Source organism: Theropithecus gelada, chromosome 5 (genome assembly GCF_003255815.1).
Source record: "Theropithecus gelada isolate Dixy chromosome 5, Tgel_1.0, whole genome shotgun sequence".
In the NCBI taxonomy this organism is placed as follows: domain Eukaryota; kingdom Metazoa; phylum Chordata; class Mammalia; order Primates; family Cercopithecidae; genus Theropithecus; species Theropithecus gelada.
The window spans coordinates 133,895,263-133,914,377 of record NC_037672.1 but is presented as its reverse complement, the minus strand read 5'-3'; positions in this window follow the sequence as shown (position 1 = coordinate 133,914,377).

The following is a 19,115-nucleotide window of genomic DNA, read 5'->3' as shown; positions in this document are numbered from 1 at the left end:
TCAACAGCAAGAAACAAAACAAAAATGAAACAAAACTGAATAATGTAATTAAAAAGTGGGTAAAGGAAATGAACAGATATTTCTCAAAAGAAGATATGCAAACGGTCAACAGTTATATGAAAAAATGCTCAACATTATTAATCATCACCGAAATGCAAATTAAAAACCACAATGAGATAACAACATATTCTAACTGGATTGGTTAGAATGACTTCTCAAAAAGTTAGAATGGCTATTATCAAAAAGACAAAAAATAACAAATGCTGTGGAGGATGTGGAGAAAAGGGAACTTTTGTGCAACGTTGATGGGAATATAAATTAGCACAGTCATTATGGATAAATCATGAAGATTTCTCAGAAAACTAAAAATAGAGCCATCACATGACCCAGTAAGTCTACTACTAGGTATTTATCCAAAGGAAAGGAAATCAGTATATCAAAGATATACCTGCATCACCATGTTTATTGCAGCACCATTCACAATTGACTAAGATATGGAATCAACTAAAATGTCCATCAACAGAGAGATGGATAAAAAATGTATTATATATACATATAAATGAATGAATCCTGTCATCTGCAGCAACATGGATAGATCTGGAGTTTATTTAGGGAAATAAGTCAGGAATAGAAAGATAAATATCACATGTTTTCACACATATGTGAAAGCTAAATTTAAAGAAAATTGAACTCTTTGAAAGTAGAGAGTAGAACTGTGAGCATTAGAAGCTAGGAAGGGGAGAGGGTAGGAGAGATTAGGAAATATTGGTTAAGAGATACAAAGCTACAGTTAGATGAACAGAATGAGTTATTGTGTTTTACAGCACTATAGGGTGAATATGATTATCCATAGTTTATTATATATTTTAAAAAGTCTAGAAGAGAGAATTTTGAACGTCCACAAAGCAATACATGTTTGAGGTAATGAATATGCTAATTACCCTCATATGATCATTATAATTATACACACATGTGGAAATATCAATCTGTATTCCATAAATATGCACAATTATTATGTGTCAATCAAAAATAAAAGGAAAAAATAAACAAGAGGACTGCATTAGCTACGCCCCCTGCCGCCCTCCTTGATGCCCATTCTCACTATTTGCCACAGTAAAGAATTTGCTCTGGGCAAGAGAAATATTTTCACTAACTATAAATTTTAACATCTTCGTAATAAAACCTCACACTAATTCAATTTTTTCCACCCAGAGGACAAAGTAAGCATCTCTTTTCATATTAAAAGGTCTGGGAGGGGAGTGAGTTTGTTCGAAGGCAAAGATTACTTCAGCAGAGGAAGACTGATGCTACAGTCCTATCCCATCTCTGTCCTGGTGGGCAGTATCTCCTCTCCTTTCTCTCTCTCTCTTCTGCCTTCTCCTTTGTGTGTGTGTGTGTGTGTGTGTGTGTGTGTGTGTGTGTATGTCTGTCTAATTCTGTATTTTTCTCTACAGTTTTTGTCATCTGGCATTCTTTATTGTAGTCTCTAAATTTACTTCTCTATCTTCTCTCTAAAACGTAAGCGCCATGATAAATGAATTTTGCCTTTCCCCTCTACCATATCTCCAGTATCTAGAGCAGTGCCTGCCAAAGAGTGGGCCTTTTATAAGTACTTATTGAATTAACATTTCCCCTTTATCCTGAGAGTTCCTGTCTCCCAAATTAAGATCCCAAATCACCTATGATCAGATTTTTTAATCACTTTTGCCAAATGTCAAAAGAAGACTGGCTTGAGCAGAGATCGTGCCACTGCACTCCAGCCTGGGCAACAGAGCGAGACTCCGTCTCAAAAAAAAAAAAAAAAAAAAAAAAAGAAGAACACTGGCTACATAATTTAAGACCAGTGAAACAATGAATTGTCTAAAAGTTATTAAGAATTTCGAGACAAAGACAGCAGAGCATTAAACCAAGCACAAGTACTTCTGAGTGTGGGGCCACTGACAACTGTACAGATCTCACACATGTGAACCACCCTTGTTCAAAACCCTTTATGTTTAGATTTCTATATAACAAATAAGGAAAAAAAGATATTCTTTAACATTCCTAAACATACCATCATTTATAGATAGCCAACTATAAAAGGACCAGAATTGGGATACTGGTTGAAGTGATATATATAAATTGAATCAGTAGAGAAGAAAAGTTTTACATGGAATCCAGGGCAGAGTGGTATTGTCATTTACAGTACACTTATTTTAAAAAATTAAATAAATTTTTGCACCCTCCAAGTTCACTGTTAATTGTATGTTAATACTAGATCTCTATATGATCAATAATATTACACCTCAGCAGTACACACTTGTTGAGTTGTGATATGGAGTGCTGTGACAGCTGCTGTGATCCTCTATAAAAGGGTTTTTAATCTCAGTTTAGCAGCCAGTGGACAGCCAGGACTGGTATAATTAGACATCATTCAAATTTGAGGGAACAAACTTGAAAATTGAAAAATTGCAGAGAAGACAATTGATATGCCAAGTAGCGCTGCCTAGGCAGAATAAGAGACAGAGTTAATCAAGACTCATTAGTGTGGTCCAAGACAAAATGAGATATAATGGATGAAATGAGAAATTTTGGTGCTAGTATCATAATTGCAACTCTTCCATGACAGTATCCTTTTATAAGCAGTTTGCTTCATCATACAGAGGTGAACTTAGCAGGGCCAGAATACAAAATTGTATCACATATACCTTTTTTTTTTTTTTTGGAGTTTAGAGTTTACATAATCACAATATCATAAAAGCCAATCATAATTATATAAGTATTTTTAATCTATTATGAAACCTAACTTACGCCCAATGAAAAGCTATATTTAAACTAGGTATATAATGTGAAACTTTCACCCAGTGTTTATTTCAGTGTTTTTAAGTGCCACTCCAAAAGAAAATCTTTATTTTTCACACCTCCACTCCAGGACTATAGAATACAACTCTGTGTATAGTGTTTCTGAATGTTCATAATATTCAGAATTAGAAAATTAAAGCACATTATGAATAAAAAGAAGCACTTTCTTTTTAACATATAAAGAAGTGCAGACTATTCATTTTTAAAAGAAAAAATGTTCAGAATAACACATTTGCTTTCTATTCCCAGGTTTGTGTTTCTTCTTTGAGAGTGAAAATAAAACAATAGAGACATGAAATTAACATGCTTATTTCAATATATTTTATATTCATGTTATTTCTTTGTTCTAGAAACTTCTCCACCTTAATGTTCTAACAATAAAGTGCAACTCTTTCTGTGACACTTGAGATTAGACAGTTTCTGGTGATTTACTTTATAATGATATCACAGATGAGTAATAGTTGTGAAAAACAGTCAGTAGCCTATGTTAAAGATTTCTCCAAAGGGAATGAATTTTTGTGTAAAAGAGAATAAGAGAAGTTCTCATCACAAAATTACATTTGAAAATAGCATATTTAGAGGTGGAAAAAACAGTTTTCTCAAAGCAGTGATTATGTAAGAACAGCTGTGATGACTGGATCTCAGCCAAAACCTTCACATAATCTCAACCCTGTTAGGATACAGCAATAAGGTATCAAATTTAACCATTAGTTAAAAGGAGATAGGTCTTAATTAAATATTGGACTCATGCCATCATCGTTATAGTGAAGGCAAATTAGGAAGTAGACGTATGTGAAAATAATTATAAGACAGAGTGAGAGATATACCTTGGTACCTTGGTAACAAAGTTTAATTCAGGTGACTCAGAGCCCAGAGTTGTGCTCTAGTTGATCTGTAGGTATTTCCGACACATTTTGTCGCTTGACTTAGAAATTTTTAAAAAACTAATGTGACAATTAGACAACTGCGGGTTAAAGAAGAAATAGTGGATCGTTTTGTAAGTGACCCACATTAGACCTATGGTTGCATATTTTCTCCTTAAGTAGTTTTGTCATATGCATGTAAACAGGAAAGGAAGAAAAAAATGCTTTCTCTTATCATTCTACATCTTTATGTCTCTTTTTGAATTAACAATAGTTTCATCAAGAAAAGACTTTTTTAAAAAATCAGAAAACCAAAAGTTAAAGCAGAGATGAGTCCAACTATCTTTTCTCTCTTCCTTCCATTCACTCAACCTGTTAAAATTTTCTTTACTCTTATGTGAAACTCTAACTTGTGAGTATATGTAAAAAGTAATTTACACTTACAAGATTCACTGCTCTTATTAATAAAACAAAATAAAACTGGGAAAATGTAATACATTATAATATATTACATTCAAAAAATGAAGGTAATTTAAAACAAAACTTCACCTTTTAATTTAATTCAGAATTTTACTTTTGAAAGATGGCAAAAAACAAACACACACTTGACTATTGGTTATTTTGTAAGATATGTGCAAAACATAATATAGGTCTCTACCTTTATGTATATTATACTAGTTTTAAAAAATATTTATATTGTTTTTTAGTTGACAAAGTAATTGTACATATTTATGGGGTTCAGCGTGATGTTTCAATACATGTATATATTGTATAATGATAAAATCTGGGTATCATGCATATTCACCACTTCACCCTAGAGCCTTCAGAGAGAACACGGCTCTGCAAACACCTTGATTTCAGACTTAAATTATCCAGAAATGTGACAGAATATATCTTTGTTGCTGTAAGCCACCAAGTTTGTAGTATGTTTTATGGCAGCCCTAGGAAATTAATATAACAAGTCAAGCACATAGGCAAGAGGCCAAAGAGTACGAAGCTGGGTTTGCCGAAGAATAATAATACCATTCCATAGATTTTCTTGCCTGAGCAAAGAAGAAACAGTGTATGAAGGAAAATGTGAATCTTGAAAGGTGATAGGGCTGACGAATTCCGTGTTGAAATTAGGTAAAATTATTATTAGAGAAGGATATTAAAATAAAGGTGGAACAACAACTGAGGATGGTTGTGGAAGGATGCTTGACATCCACATTTTTGAAATGTTGTCATATCATTGTGACAAGTTCTGAGGTATGAGAATGTGTTTTGCCTAAGGAAGAATGGAGTAAAAATGTGTATAGGGCTTTGGAAGGTCAGGGTAATGGGATGTTAAGGTGATTGAACCTGGCACAGTGGTGAAGTACAGGCCCCAAATATTTCAAGTATTGGTTGCTGTAAAAGTGAGGTCACATAAGACAGAAAGAAGAAGGGATGATAGGTNTGGATGCAAGAAACAATCCTGAAAAAGTGGTTTTTGATAAGATGCTAAATTAATCATAGCCATTATAAGAATTTTGAACATCATATTATAGACAATAAGCGACCACTGAAAAATTTGTGTTTTACTTGGATAATTTTAATAGCAATGTAAAGCATGATTACAGAGATAAAACAGAAATAAGGAATAGTTAGAATGTAAAAATTCATGCAAAAGATGATGGCATCTTAGAGGAAAGACAGGAGGAGAAAATTTCAGGAAATCTTCTTGAACGTATAATTACAATGATTTTTAATATGTGTTTGGTAGCCCATTATGTGTGTACAGATGGATAGATATAACAATGAGAGCTGAGGCAAAGGAACTTCTGACCTAAACTGCTGGAAGGATTGAATTAAAATAATAAATGCTACTAGAAAGTCTCTCCAAAATTACTCTTAATGTTAAAGGTCTTTCATACTAGTCATAATGAAATAAAGATTAGTCACAATAGAAATAAAGCTGGGCTGGGCGCACTAGCTCATGCCTGTAATCTCAGCACTTTGGGAGGCCAAAGCTGGTGGATCTCCAAAGGTCAGGAGTTTGAGACCAGCTGGGCCAACATGGTGAAACCCCGTCTCTACTAAAAATATAAAAATTAGCTAGGTGTGGTGGTGCACACCTATAATCTCAGTTACTTGGGAGGCAGAGGCAGGAGAATCGCTTGAACCCAGGAGGCGGAGGTTGCATTGAGCCAAGATGGCACCACTGCACTCCAGGCTGGGCAACAGAGCAAGAGTCTGAGAAAGAAAGAAAGAAAAAGAGAGAGAAAGAGAGAAAGAGAGAGAGAAGAAAGTTTGCCATAGCTATGAACTCTTACAGATCAAGAAGGACACCATTAAATCCTTTTTGTTAAAAACCATAATTGTCTAAGTTATGGTTATAGTCTAATTATCTAACTCGGCATATTTTAGACAAACGAGTAAATAAATGAATGAAATCCTTTGACTCAACTTTTAATATCAGAAAGTGAGACAATGAATTATTTGCAATGCCATTTCCATCCTGAAATAGAAAAACAAGAAGTGTGAGAAAAGAGATGGATCATGTATAACAAAACTTGGAAGACAATGCCACTAATAGATATTATTGAATTTTGTCTGGTCCATTTGCAGGACAGAAAGACTTGTCATATAGGAAATCAGTGCTAATTTCCTATATGACAGGAAGAGTTTCCTGTAAGAGATACCTTTTCAAAGTTGAAAATAGTGTTTCTATTTTAAAAAGTTATATTTTTGTGTGTGATTTAAAAAAAATATGTTCCAGTGTTAAATGTTGGCAAATTATCTTTTTTCAAATTTAAGTTGATTGGTAAGGGGGAAATGCATTAATCTGCACTATTCTAAAGAAGGAAAAATATACAATTAAATTTTGAATGGGAGAAGCACAGGGGATTTTTTGTGTTCTCAAACTTAAAAGACATCTTGAGAAAAAATATTTTTTAATCTTCTGCTATGTTTAAACCAAAAGATAAATTAGAAAAGCCTAGGAAATAGAGTTATGATATTACTAAGAGAAGTTGAAAAAAAATCTGAAATATTATATTCAGGCATTTGAGCCAAAGTTTAAGAATGAGAAAAGACAATATATGAATATTAATTCCAAGCTAATTGGGATGCAGTTCAAATAAACACAGCAAGAGGGATTGGTATACGATAATTGGATAAAAAATTTAAATGCGCTTGCCTATTAAATCTGCCAGATTATTTTCAACTGCTTTATTGATACAGTGCCTCTCACTATATGCCAAGCACTGTTTTAAATGTTGGAAATAGTGTGATGAAGGAAACACACCGACTTCCTGCCCTCCTGAAGTTGACAGTTCTTGCCTGGAAAGCTTACACTCAAGCAACAAGTCCCTATTAAAGTGCCAGTGACTGAAGATCTCCTCAGCTCTCCAATATGAAATTACTGGCTCAATCTCCTATACTATCAAGTAATGTTAATTCTTCTATGCAGCATTTGCAATTCTTGATAAAGATCAACTTATTTGCAGGATTTGTCTTTGCACATTCTAGGTACTTAAAAATGCCAAGTCTTAGATGAAAACAGGAATGAAATCTTGAACATATTCTAAATTCCTTATGGAAATGGGTTAGCCTACTGCCTGGATGTGAAATCATATTAGGAACTTAACATTTCACAACAGAATGTCAATTCAGCTGCCTGAGTGTTTGAAATGTAAAACATATGGATCGTTTTATCAACAACACAAAATATTGGCATTTCAGACACTCATTAAAAATGTCAATCATAAATTAACTGTGATGCCAGAAACTTGCTTGAGACATCTGATATTTGAGAGATAGAATTTAAAAGATATATGAAGCATCCATTTCTCTAGTCAGGAAATCATGAAACTGAAGCTCAGATTTGCATTTAGTTTTCCAAATTACATGACTTGACGGAATTGAGAATTTATTCTTCCCTTACACCATTACGTCCATGCTTTCAGAGAATAAAATTTGATGGTTTAATGACTGCATTCATTTACTTATAAATATTTATAGATTTAGTGCCACAATTATGCCAAGCATAAATATAACGGACATATAAGATAATACACTTGCTTTTCTAAAAAAAAAAACAAAACAAAACAAAAAAAACCAGAAAGGTGTTATAGTCAAAAACCTGTCTGTAGTCTTAACATGAGTTTACATTCCTCCTTTCTTACTCTTAAGCTGTGTCCTCTTAGGCAAATTTTATTATCTTTCAAAACACCGATGTTTTTATTTGTAAAGTAGATTTTGATAGCATGTGCCTGTGTCATACAGCTCTTGCAACAATAAAAAATTATGATATTGTTAAGAGCTTAGCACTGCACTTGCATGGTAAACAGTTATTATGTTTATGCTAAGTTCTAATTATTGTTAAAGATACTATTTTACTTTTTATTTTAGGTAATTATAATTAACATGTAGTTTTAAGAAGTAAGTTAGAGAAATTCTGTGTAACCATCACCCAGTTCACCCAATTTTCCCCATTGTGACATCTTGTATAACTATAGTACACAGTAATATCATAAGCAGGAAATTGGCATGGCTATAGTCACTAAAGCTTATTCAGAATTCACCAGTGTGTGTATTTAGTGCTAAAACATTTTATCTTACATTTAGGTGACCATCACCATAATCAAGACACAGGATAGTTCTATCACAGAGCTTCTGCTTGCTACCCTTTTACAGTGACAGCTTTCTTCCTCCCTCACTCTGCCTCTCCCTAACACTTGACAATCACTACTCTCTTCTCTATCTCTATAATTTTAAGATTGTTATATAAATGCAATCATATACAACTTTTTTGGAGACTATTTTTTCACTCAGAAGAGTTCCCTTAAAATCCATTCAAATTTTCCTTTTTAAGACTAATATTCCATGGTATGGATGAACTATGGTGTATTTAACATATTTATCCATTGAAGGACATATTTGTTGTCTCTATATTTGGAGTATTAAATTTAAAACTGCAGTGAACATTGGTGGACAGATTTCTAGGTGACTATGTTTTCAATTCTCTTAGAAGAATGATCAAGAATACAACTGATTGGTCATATGGTATGCAGACACTTTTTAGCTGTTATATATAATTTTGAGAATAGCTGTCTTACTTTACACTCCAACCAACAGAGTATCATGGCTCTAGGCCTTCCACATGCTAGATAGCATATGATGCAATCACTATTTGTTATTTCAGTCATTTTGATAGGTGTGAAGTAAATATTGGTATCATTTTAATTTGCAATTTTCTGATGATTAATAATGTTGGTTATATTTTCATGTGTTTATCTGCTATCTGTATACCCTCTTCAGTTAAATATTTTTTATCTTTTGCCTGTTTTCTAACTGAATCATTTTGCTGTTTTTATTGACTAGATATCTTTACATATTCTAAATACAAATCTTGTTTTGGATATGTAGCTATCGAGGTGTTTCTGTTTTGTTTTCTTCTGTCCATAGCTTCATTTTTATTCCCTCCACAGAGTCATTCATGGAGAAAAGTTTTTAATTCTTATGAAATCTAATTTATCAAATTTTTCTTTTATAGACTTAGACAAGTCTAAGACCTTTTCACCTAGCTCTAAGTCCCAAAGAGTTTCGCCTATGCGTTTTTGTAAACATTTTACAATTTCAGGTTTTGAATTTAAATTCATAATTCATTTTAGTTGAGTTTTGTAATAATGTGTGATATTTAGGTTCAAGGTTTTTTTTTTCCCTATGAATGTTCAAATGCTTTAACACCGTTTGTTGAAAAGACTATACCTCTCCCAATTTTGTTCATCTCCGCTAGGCACATATTGGTTTTTATTCCAGTTCTCTATCCTGTTTCATTGATCTATGTGATCCTCTCTCCACTAATACCACAGTCTTCATTCAGATTCCATGTAGTAGGATCTATTATCGGATAACAGTTATTCCTCTCATTTAGTTCACATATATAAAAATATGTTTTAGCCTTTCTAGGTTTTTTGTCTTCCCATGTAAATCTCAGGATAAGGTTTTCTAGGCTATGTAACTACTTACTAAGAATTTGAAAGAACTTGCATTTAATCTATAGGTGAAATTGGAATGATTTAACATCTTTACTATTAGTCTTCAAATTTACAAATGTGGACTGTCTCTACATTTATTTGGCTCTTCTTTGATTTCTTTCATCAGAATTTTGTAATTTTCAGTGTATAAATCCTGTAGATATTTTGTTAGGCCTCTACCTGAATGTTTCACTTTCCTTAAATAAATTTTTAGTGTGGTTTTTTTTTTTTATTTCAGCCCTCACATATTTATTTTAGTATATAGAAATGTTATTTATTTTCATATATTGATATATCACTCAGCTTTACTGAACTCACTTCTTAGTTCTAAGACTTTTTTGTAGAATTTCTTTCTTATCAATCAGCTTTTTTTTTCTTTTCTTGCTTTGTGGTGCAGATTAGAATTTCCAGCACTATGTTTAATAAGAGTGGTGAAAATCAACATCCTTGCCTTGCTCATAAATTCAGTAAAAAAGCATTTAGCTTTTCAACATTAACTGTGATGTTACCTGTATATTATTTGTAGGTGTTCCTTAATCAAATTGAGAAAGTATATTAATTTGCCAGGACTGTCATAACAAAGCTCCACAGTCTGGATGGCATAAACAACAAAAATTTATGTTCTTACAGTTCTGGAGGCTAGAAGCTCAAGATGAAGGGTCTGTAGGCCTCTTTTTCTGAGGTCTTTCTCCTTGGCTTATAGATGACTGTCTTTTCTCTATGTCTTCATGTGATCTTTCCTCTGTGTGTGCCTGTGCGCTTGTCTTCTCTTCTTATAATGACACTAGTTATATTGCCTTAGGGCTCACCTCAGTGACTTCATTTAAACTTACTCACTTATTTAAATACCCTGTTTCCAAATAATAAAGTCATATTCTGAGGTATGGGGAGTTAGGACTTCAAAATATGAATTTGGGGAAAATACAAACATAGGAAATTCTGCTGATATTTATTTGCTTTGATTTTCTATTAAAAATTAGTGCTAGATTTTCCCAAATGCTTTTTATGTATCAGTTGATGTGTTTTTACAACTTTTCTCTTAAAGTAGTTGATGTGGTATATTACTTTTAAAAATTAAACCAGCCTTATATGCATGGAATGAGTCCCATTTGGTACTGGGGTATCATTTTTTCATAAATTGTTGGATTAAATTTGATAACATTCTGTTTAGAATTTTTTTTCCTAAGATCATGAAAGATATTCATCTATAATTTAATTTTTGTACTGTCTACCTTTGGTATCGGGGTAATACTGGCCTCATAAAATGAGTTAGAAAGTGTTTCTCATTGTCTATTTTCTAGTGGACATTGTCTAAAATTATGTTAATTATTTGATAGAATTCTCCAGTGAAATCATCTTGCCTAGAGTTTTTTGGGGGAGGAGTTTAATTTTTAAAAATTCAATTTTTAAGTTGTTGTAAGACTATTCAGAATATCTGTTTTATCTTGCTAAGTCTTAGTAGTATGTGATCCTAAGACCATTTTTTCTAAATTGTATAATTTATGGTATAAGGTTACTTAAAGTAATCTCTCATTATTCTTTTAATGTCTGCAGAGTCTCTAATGGATATTCCTGGTTACATTCCCAGTATTGGTAACTTGAGTCTTCTCCCTTTTTATCTCTACCTTCCTGACGTTTGTCAATTTTATTGGTTTCGTGAAGAACTAGCTTTTAGTTTCATTGATCTTTTTATTGTTTTTCTCTGGTCATTTTTATTGATTTTCACAATTACAATTTCCTTCATTCAACTTGCTTTGTGTTTATTTTGTGCTTCTTTCTTTTTCCTGAAGGTTGAACATAGGTTATTAATTTGAGACCTTTCTTTGTCCCTAATGCAAATATTTAAACTGTCCCTCTTAGCACTGTTACCTGTATTCTAGATATTTTGATATGTTCTAATTTTGTTTCCATTCAGTTTTGATTTTTAAAACTTATTTTGACACTTTTTCTTGATTTCATGAATTATCTAGAAGTGTTTTATTTTCATGTGTTTGGAGATTTCCTTCTTGTCTTTAGTTGTTTCTAGCTTGATTCCATTATGGTCAGAGAATATGCTGTACATAATTTTAGTTCTTTAAGTTTTTTCAGGTTTGTTTTATGGCCCTAATATGGTTCACCTTAGTGGATGTTCTGTAGGTGCTTGATAAAAAATTCTTTATTCACCATTGTTGCCTCGGTGTTCTACATGTCAAATAGATTCTGGTGGTTGCTTGTGTAATTCATTTCTTCCATATTCCTGCTGATTTTCTGTTTAATAATTATAACCATTTCCAAAAGAGGGAATTGGAGTTCCTAATTATAATTATGGATTTGTCTACTTTTTTAGTTCTATAAGTTTTTGCAGCTTGTATTTTTGGGCTCTGTTTGGTGCATATACATTTATAAATGTATGTCTTTCTGATTGATCCTTTTACATTATAAAAACACATTTTAATAAGAATTATTAGTTATGTTGCCCTGCATACATTTTATGGAATCTTGAGAAATACAGTCTACATGAATTAATGATTAAATAGGGTAGGCTTAAACCCTAATGTAGTAGTAAGAAAAGTTATTTTAACCTTCAGTGAAATCACTGGAAATACATTTTATAGGATGGCATATGACAACAAGAAAGAGAATCTCAGTCTTCTGCAAAGAGTTTTAAATACTGTAGTATATTAGCTTGTTCTGCTATAACAAAAGTACCACAGACTCCATGGCTTATAAACAAACAGAAATTCATTTCCCACAGTTCTTAATAATGGAAGTTCAAGATCAGTGTGCCAGCATTTTTATCTATTTTCTTTTTTATCTATTTTTATCTATTTTATTTAATTTTTAAATCTATTTTTATCTATTTTCTTTAATTGCAAAACTCAGAAATAAAGTCAAGTGGATTTTCAAGGAAAATGTGGGTCTATCAGTAATTTAAACACATTTATATACATACTTCAGAAAATCAATGTGTTTGCTTTTTGTTTTTGTTTATTGTTCTTTCTTAGATAAAGCATAACATTTTTACCCTGAAAGGAACACTGCTTTTAATTTAATGAGAATGTCAATTTACTTAATTATCAAAATAAGTTGCCTATGGTATCTACTAAAATATATACTTTCTCTTTTGTATGACTTTAGATTTTAGAATCCCATATTATATCATGTAGACATTTTTTATAAAATCTATTATTATCATTGCATACAATATTGAATCATTGAATCCATTCCCCACTGTGGAATTAGATGTGTAACTATTGTCCCATAATGAATATGCTGTCTAAAAATGGACTCCTTTATAAACACAACAATAACATTTTGAATTCCATCATTATGAAAGATTAGAAATGTACAATATAATTCCCAGGGTTTTATCGTTAATGTGAAACTAGCTGAAATATTTACATTTTCAGTGCCAGTTTAATTAAGCATATTCAATGACTTGAATCAAAATATAATTTGCACTGGGTTTAAATATTTCAGTATTGTTTGTACAGAGTTTAAACACTGTCACAGAGGGTCCTTAGTGTTCACTTTAAACTCTAGCAAATGAGTCATTTTAAGCTAACCCAAGCTTCTTGGTGCATTGCAACAGAGCTTTACATTTCCTGACAAATTGAATTCCAGCCAGGTGTCACTCTTTAGTATCCCTAAGGTTTATCTCTGCCCTTTCTGCTCTGACATATGCTTTTGACATACCCAGAAAATTGTGTGATAGAAACCTGTGGAGTGGTAATACCTTCTGCAGCAGGGGTCAGCTGTAAAGAACCATTAATGAGGCCTCCCATAAACAAACTGTTCTGAACGGTGAAGGTGGCATAGGAAAAGAAGAGGTATAATCTACTGTTATGTAATGCATACAATGCAGGATTCTCTTATAACCCATTCTTCAGTGTTTTTCCAAAATGCAAAAACAAGCTGATTTTTATGTCCATATCCCCCATGAAAAAAATTAGGTTATTTGAATTTTTATTTTTTCCTCTTAATTTAAGAAGTATCAAAACTTGCTTTTATTAATGTTCTACAATGGATATATTATCTACTGTTTATATTTATTAAAATATGAAAATATGTTTCACTTTTTGACAACATATACCTGAGGCATTCGAACAGAAATCAACTAATATTTGTGTAACTCACAAGAAACTGTTCCTAGTGGACCCCATCATGCAGGTAAACCTGTAGTGAAAATAATGAAAAATAATAAAGAAAGCATAACTACATGCAATAAGATGAAAGCTATTAAGTACAAACAAAATCAGATATTCAGCTTACAAGTTTTTTTTTAAGTGAAATCTGCTGGAAATGCAATACTATCTCTATAGAGAAGCACTAAGTAAAATGATTCAAATTATTTAAATTACTCCATAAAGAAATAAACAATATCATAGACCAAGAAGCAGCAAAACACAGGCTATGATTAGATGACCTAGATAACCCTGCAGTGGTTATATTATCTGCATAATTCCTCTGTCTGATGAGATATTTGGTGGTTATTTCTGATTTGTGTATTTGTTGACATTTAGTTTTGTTGTTTATTATGGCTGGGCACTGTGGCTCACACCTGTAATACTAATGTTTTGGGAGGCTGAGTCAGGTGGATCACCCAAGACCAAGAGTTCGAGACTAGCCTGGACAACACAGCAAGATCCCATTTCTAAAAAAAAAAAATTGTAACTAGCCAGGCATGCTAGCTCATGTCTATAGTCTCAGCTACTTGGGAGGCTGAGGCAGGAGGACTACTTGAGCCCCGGAGTCCAGGACTTCAGTATGACAGTGAACCATAAGCACACTGCTACACTCTAACCTGGATGAAAGAGTGAGACTGTGTCTCAAAAAAGAAAAAAATTGTTTATTGATGTTATATGCAAATATGCTCCGATTAATGCATTCATTAATATATAAAACATAGTCATCTTAGAATGAAGGTCAACTCCAGTAAGTAAGTGGAGTCTGCAAAACCTCTAGTGTTCAACGTGTTGAATGTGTTTCAAACTTTCTGGCTGTGACATAAGTTTTCCCAAGTATTTTCAGTAAAATAATGCACATCTAGACCTTTTTTAAAACACTCACTGTAGCACAGGAAGGCATAATTTGAGTTATTTAATTTATTTTAAAACTAATTAAAAAAAAGTCCCTTTCTCCTTTTGTAAAATATACTTAATAACAACTGATGTATACATAAAAACATCTGCCTAGAGGTTGTGTGTGTTTTTCCTCAGTCAAATATAAACAACCAAAATTAAATACAGTAAAATATTAACTCATGATGGATTAAAGGCTTAAATGTAAAAATCCAAGACTATAAAAACTCTAGAAGAAAATCTAGGCAATGCCATTCAAGACATAGGCCTGGGCAAAGATTTCATTATGAAAACGTCAAAAGCAATTGCAACAAAAAAACTGACAAGTGGGATGTAATTAAATTAAAGAGCTTCTGCACAGCAAAAGAAACTATTATCAGAGTGAACAGACAACCTACAGAATGGGAGAAAATTTTTGCAACCCATCAATGTGACAAAGAAAATATCGAGCATATAAGAAACTTAAACAAACGTACAAGAAAAAAACAGATAACTCCATTAAAAAGTGGGCAAAAACCGTGAACAGATACTTCTCAAAAGAAGAATTTATGCAGCCAACAAATGCATGAAATAAAGCTCAACATCACTGATCATTAGAGAAATCTAAATGAAAACTACAATGAGATATCATTTCAAGCCAATGAGAATGGCAATTATTAAAAAGTCAAGAAACAACAGATGCTGGCAAGGATGCAGAGAGATATGAATGCTTTTACATTGTTGCTGGCAATGTAAATTAGTTCAACAATTGTAGAAGACAGTGTGGCAATTTCTCACAGACCTAGAATCAGAAATACCATTTGACCCAACAATCCAGTTACTGGGTATTTACCCAAAGAAATACAGATCTTTTTATAATAAAGATACATGCATGCGTATGTTCATTGCAGAACTATTCACAATAGTAAAGACATGGAATCAACCCAAATGCCCATCAGTGATAGACCGGATAAAGAAAATGTGGCACATATACACCATGGAATACTATTCAGCCATAAAAAGGAATGAGATCATGTGCTTTGCAGAGACATGGATGAAGCTGGGAGCCATCGTCCTCAGCAAACCAACACAAGGAAAGAAAACCAAACACTGCATGTTCTCACTCATAAGTGGGAGCTGAACAATGAGACCACACAGACACAGGGTGGGGAACAACACACACTGGCCTGTCGGTGGTGGGGGAGTATGTGGGACTGGTTGTGGGGATGGTGGAGAGAGAGCATCAGGAAAAATAGCTAATGCACACAGGGATTAATACCTAGGTGATGGGTTGATAGGTGAGCACTGTGGCATAAGTTTATGTATGTAACAAACCTGCACATCCCGCACATGTACTCCAGAACTTAAAATAAAATTTTATAATACAGTAAGATAAAGGAATTCTGTATAAGTCAGCACATATGTGGAGTAGACCCACCCCAGGACTCTGTATTCCTCCTCCTTCCCACATCAAAAGTCTCCTTGGTTACTCTAATCTGCCTTTCTGTCCAGTCTTAATTTCAAGAACTCTGAGAAGCTGGTGTGAATGAAAGAATCTGCATTTACAGCTTTCCCTCCCCTTTCCGCATCCCAATTCTGACATTACAATCCTCATGCCCCTGAGAAACTGTATCAGTGTAAAAACTTTCTGTGTCCATGTACATGTGTATGATCTATCCTTACAACTGGATCGTCAATAACCTAAATATAGAAACAATGCCTTTGACATTTTCCCTTAGGGAAAAAGTTGACATTATTTGTACTTTTTGCAATTCCTTAATAGGATAAACAATCTTACCTATTTTGAGTAGAGGGGTTTGTAACACATTTTGGGACAATCTTGGCCCTCAAATACTCTCTCTCAGGTTTTCTTTTTACTAACAACAGCAGCTATTGAATAACTAAATGAGATTAGAGATCTCACCTGAGGGTATTTTGTTCTCTTTTTAAAACCATTTTTTTTTCTGTACTTAATGCAAAATTAAGACCAAGTGTTGTGAATTATCCCTTCCATTAATTATTTGTATTTTTATAATTACTATGCTATGGAATGAAGAAAAATGATCTCTTTATTATTTTCACCTGAATTATTTACATCGAAGTTTTCCATCAACATAATGACAGCGAAAACTGAAACCTTATGGGAAGATTTCCATTGAAGGATACATAGGGTCATTTGGAGAAGGTTGAAGAAGGCCGATGACTCATCTTTAATTCAATCCCAGGGCAGGCACTAAATGGTATATATATATATATATAAAAAATTATTTTTACCCAATTATAACTACCAGAAGCAGACTGAGAAATTTGCAGGCCATCAGAACTTTAATTCACTTAGAATTAAACTATATTTGTTAAAAGAATAAGGATAATTTAAATGGAATTTTGTNTCCTTTGAACCCAGGAGGCAGAGGCTGCAGTGAGCCAATATTGTGCCACTGCACTCTAACCTGGACAACAGAGTGAGACTGTCTCAAAAAAAACACATAAAAAATGAAAATAAAACAAAATAGGGCTCATTGAGGGCAGAAGCTAGATTTTATCCATGTTTTGCTTTTTCATAGCATGTGACCTGGTACATTAAAGCTACTTGTTACTGTTCATTGAGGCAAGACAAGGTAGGAAGAGAGGAAGGGAGGTAGTTAAAAGGATAAAGGACTGAAGAAATGGTTAAGAGCCCTATGTAGTTAAGTCAATTTTATTTTCACAATTTTAAGACAAAAGCTGTTAAATAAAATTAGAATATCTACCAGGTGAGATAATTCTTAAAAGATAATTTATGGCCTTAACTTTCACACCCAGTTTTCCAAAGACTAACTTTGTCTTGGGTTTAAAGTTATTTTGCATTTCTCCAAGCTATCATACCACTATTGAGTAAAATGTGAAGAAAACAAAATTCCATTTAAATTATCCTTATTCTTTTAACAAATATAGTTTAATTCTAAGTGAATTAAAGTTCTGATGGCCTGCAAATTTCTCAGTCTGCTTCTGGTAGTTATAATTGGGTAAAAATAACTTTATATATATATATATATATACACACACACATATATATATATACACACACACACACACATATATATATATATATACACCATTTAGTGCCTGCCCTGGGATTGAATTAAAGATGAGTCATCGGTCTTCTTCAACCTTCTCCAAATGACCCTATGTATCCTTCAATGGAAATCTTCCCATAAGGTTTCAGTTTTTGCTGTCATTATGTTTATGGAAAACTTCGATGTAAATAATTCAGGTGAAAATAATAAAGAGATCATTTTTCTTCATTCCATAGCATAGTAATTATAAAAATACAAATAATTAATGGAAGGGATAATTCACGACACTTGGTCTTAATTTTGCATTAAGCACAGAAAAAAAAATGGTTTTAAAAAGAGAAAAAAATACCCTCAGGGGAGATCTCTACTCTCATTTAGTTATTCAATAGCTGCTGTTGTTAGTAAAAAGAAAACCTGAGAGAGAGTATTTGAGGGCCAAGATTGTCCCAAAATGTGTTACAAACCCCTCTACTCAAAATAGGTAAGATTGTTTATCCTATTAAGGAATTGCAAAAAGTACAAATAATGTCAACTTTTTCCCTAAGGGAAAATGTCAAAGGCATTGTTTCTATATTTAGGTTATTGACAATCCAGTTGTAATGATAGATCACACACATGCACATGGACACAGAAACTTTTTACACTGATACAGTTTCTCAGGGGCATAAGCATTGTAATGTCAGAATTGGGATGCGGAAAGGGGAGGGAAAGCTGTAAATGCAGATTCTTTCATTCACACCAGCTTCTCAGAGTTCTTGAAATTAAGACTGGACAGAAAGGCAGATTAGAGTAACTAAGGAGAATTTTGATCTGGGAAGGAGGAGGAATACAGAGTCCCGGGGTGGGTCTACTCCACATATGTGCTGACTTATACAGAATTCCTTTATCTTACTGTATTATAGAATTTTATTTTAAGTTCTGGGGTACATGTGCGGGATGTGCAGGTTTGTTACATACAAAAACTTATGCCATAGTGCTCACCTATCAACCCATCACCTAGGTATTAATCCCTGTGTGCATTAGCTATTTTTCCTGATGCTCTCTCTCCACCACCCCCACAACCAGTCCTACATACTCCTCCACCCCCGACAGGCCAGTGTGTGTTGTCCCCCACCCTGTGTCTGTGTGGTCTCATCGTTCAGCTCCCACTTATGAGTGAGAACATGCAGTGTTTGGTTTTCTTTCCCTGTGTTGGTTTGCTGAGGATGATGGCTCCCAGCTTCATCCATGTCTCTGCAAAGGACATGATCGCATTCCTTTTTATGGCTGAATAGTATTCCATGGTGTATATGTGCCACATTTTCTTTATCCAGT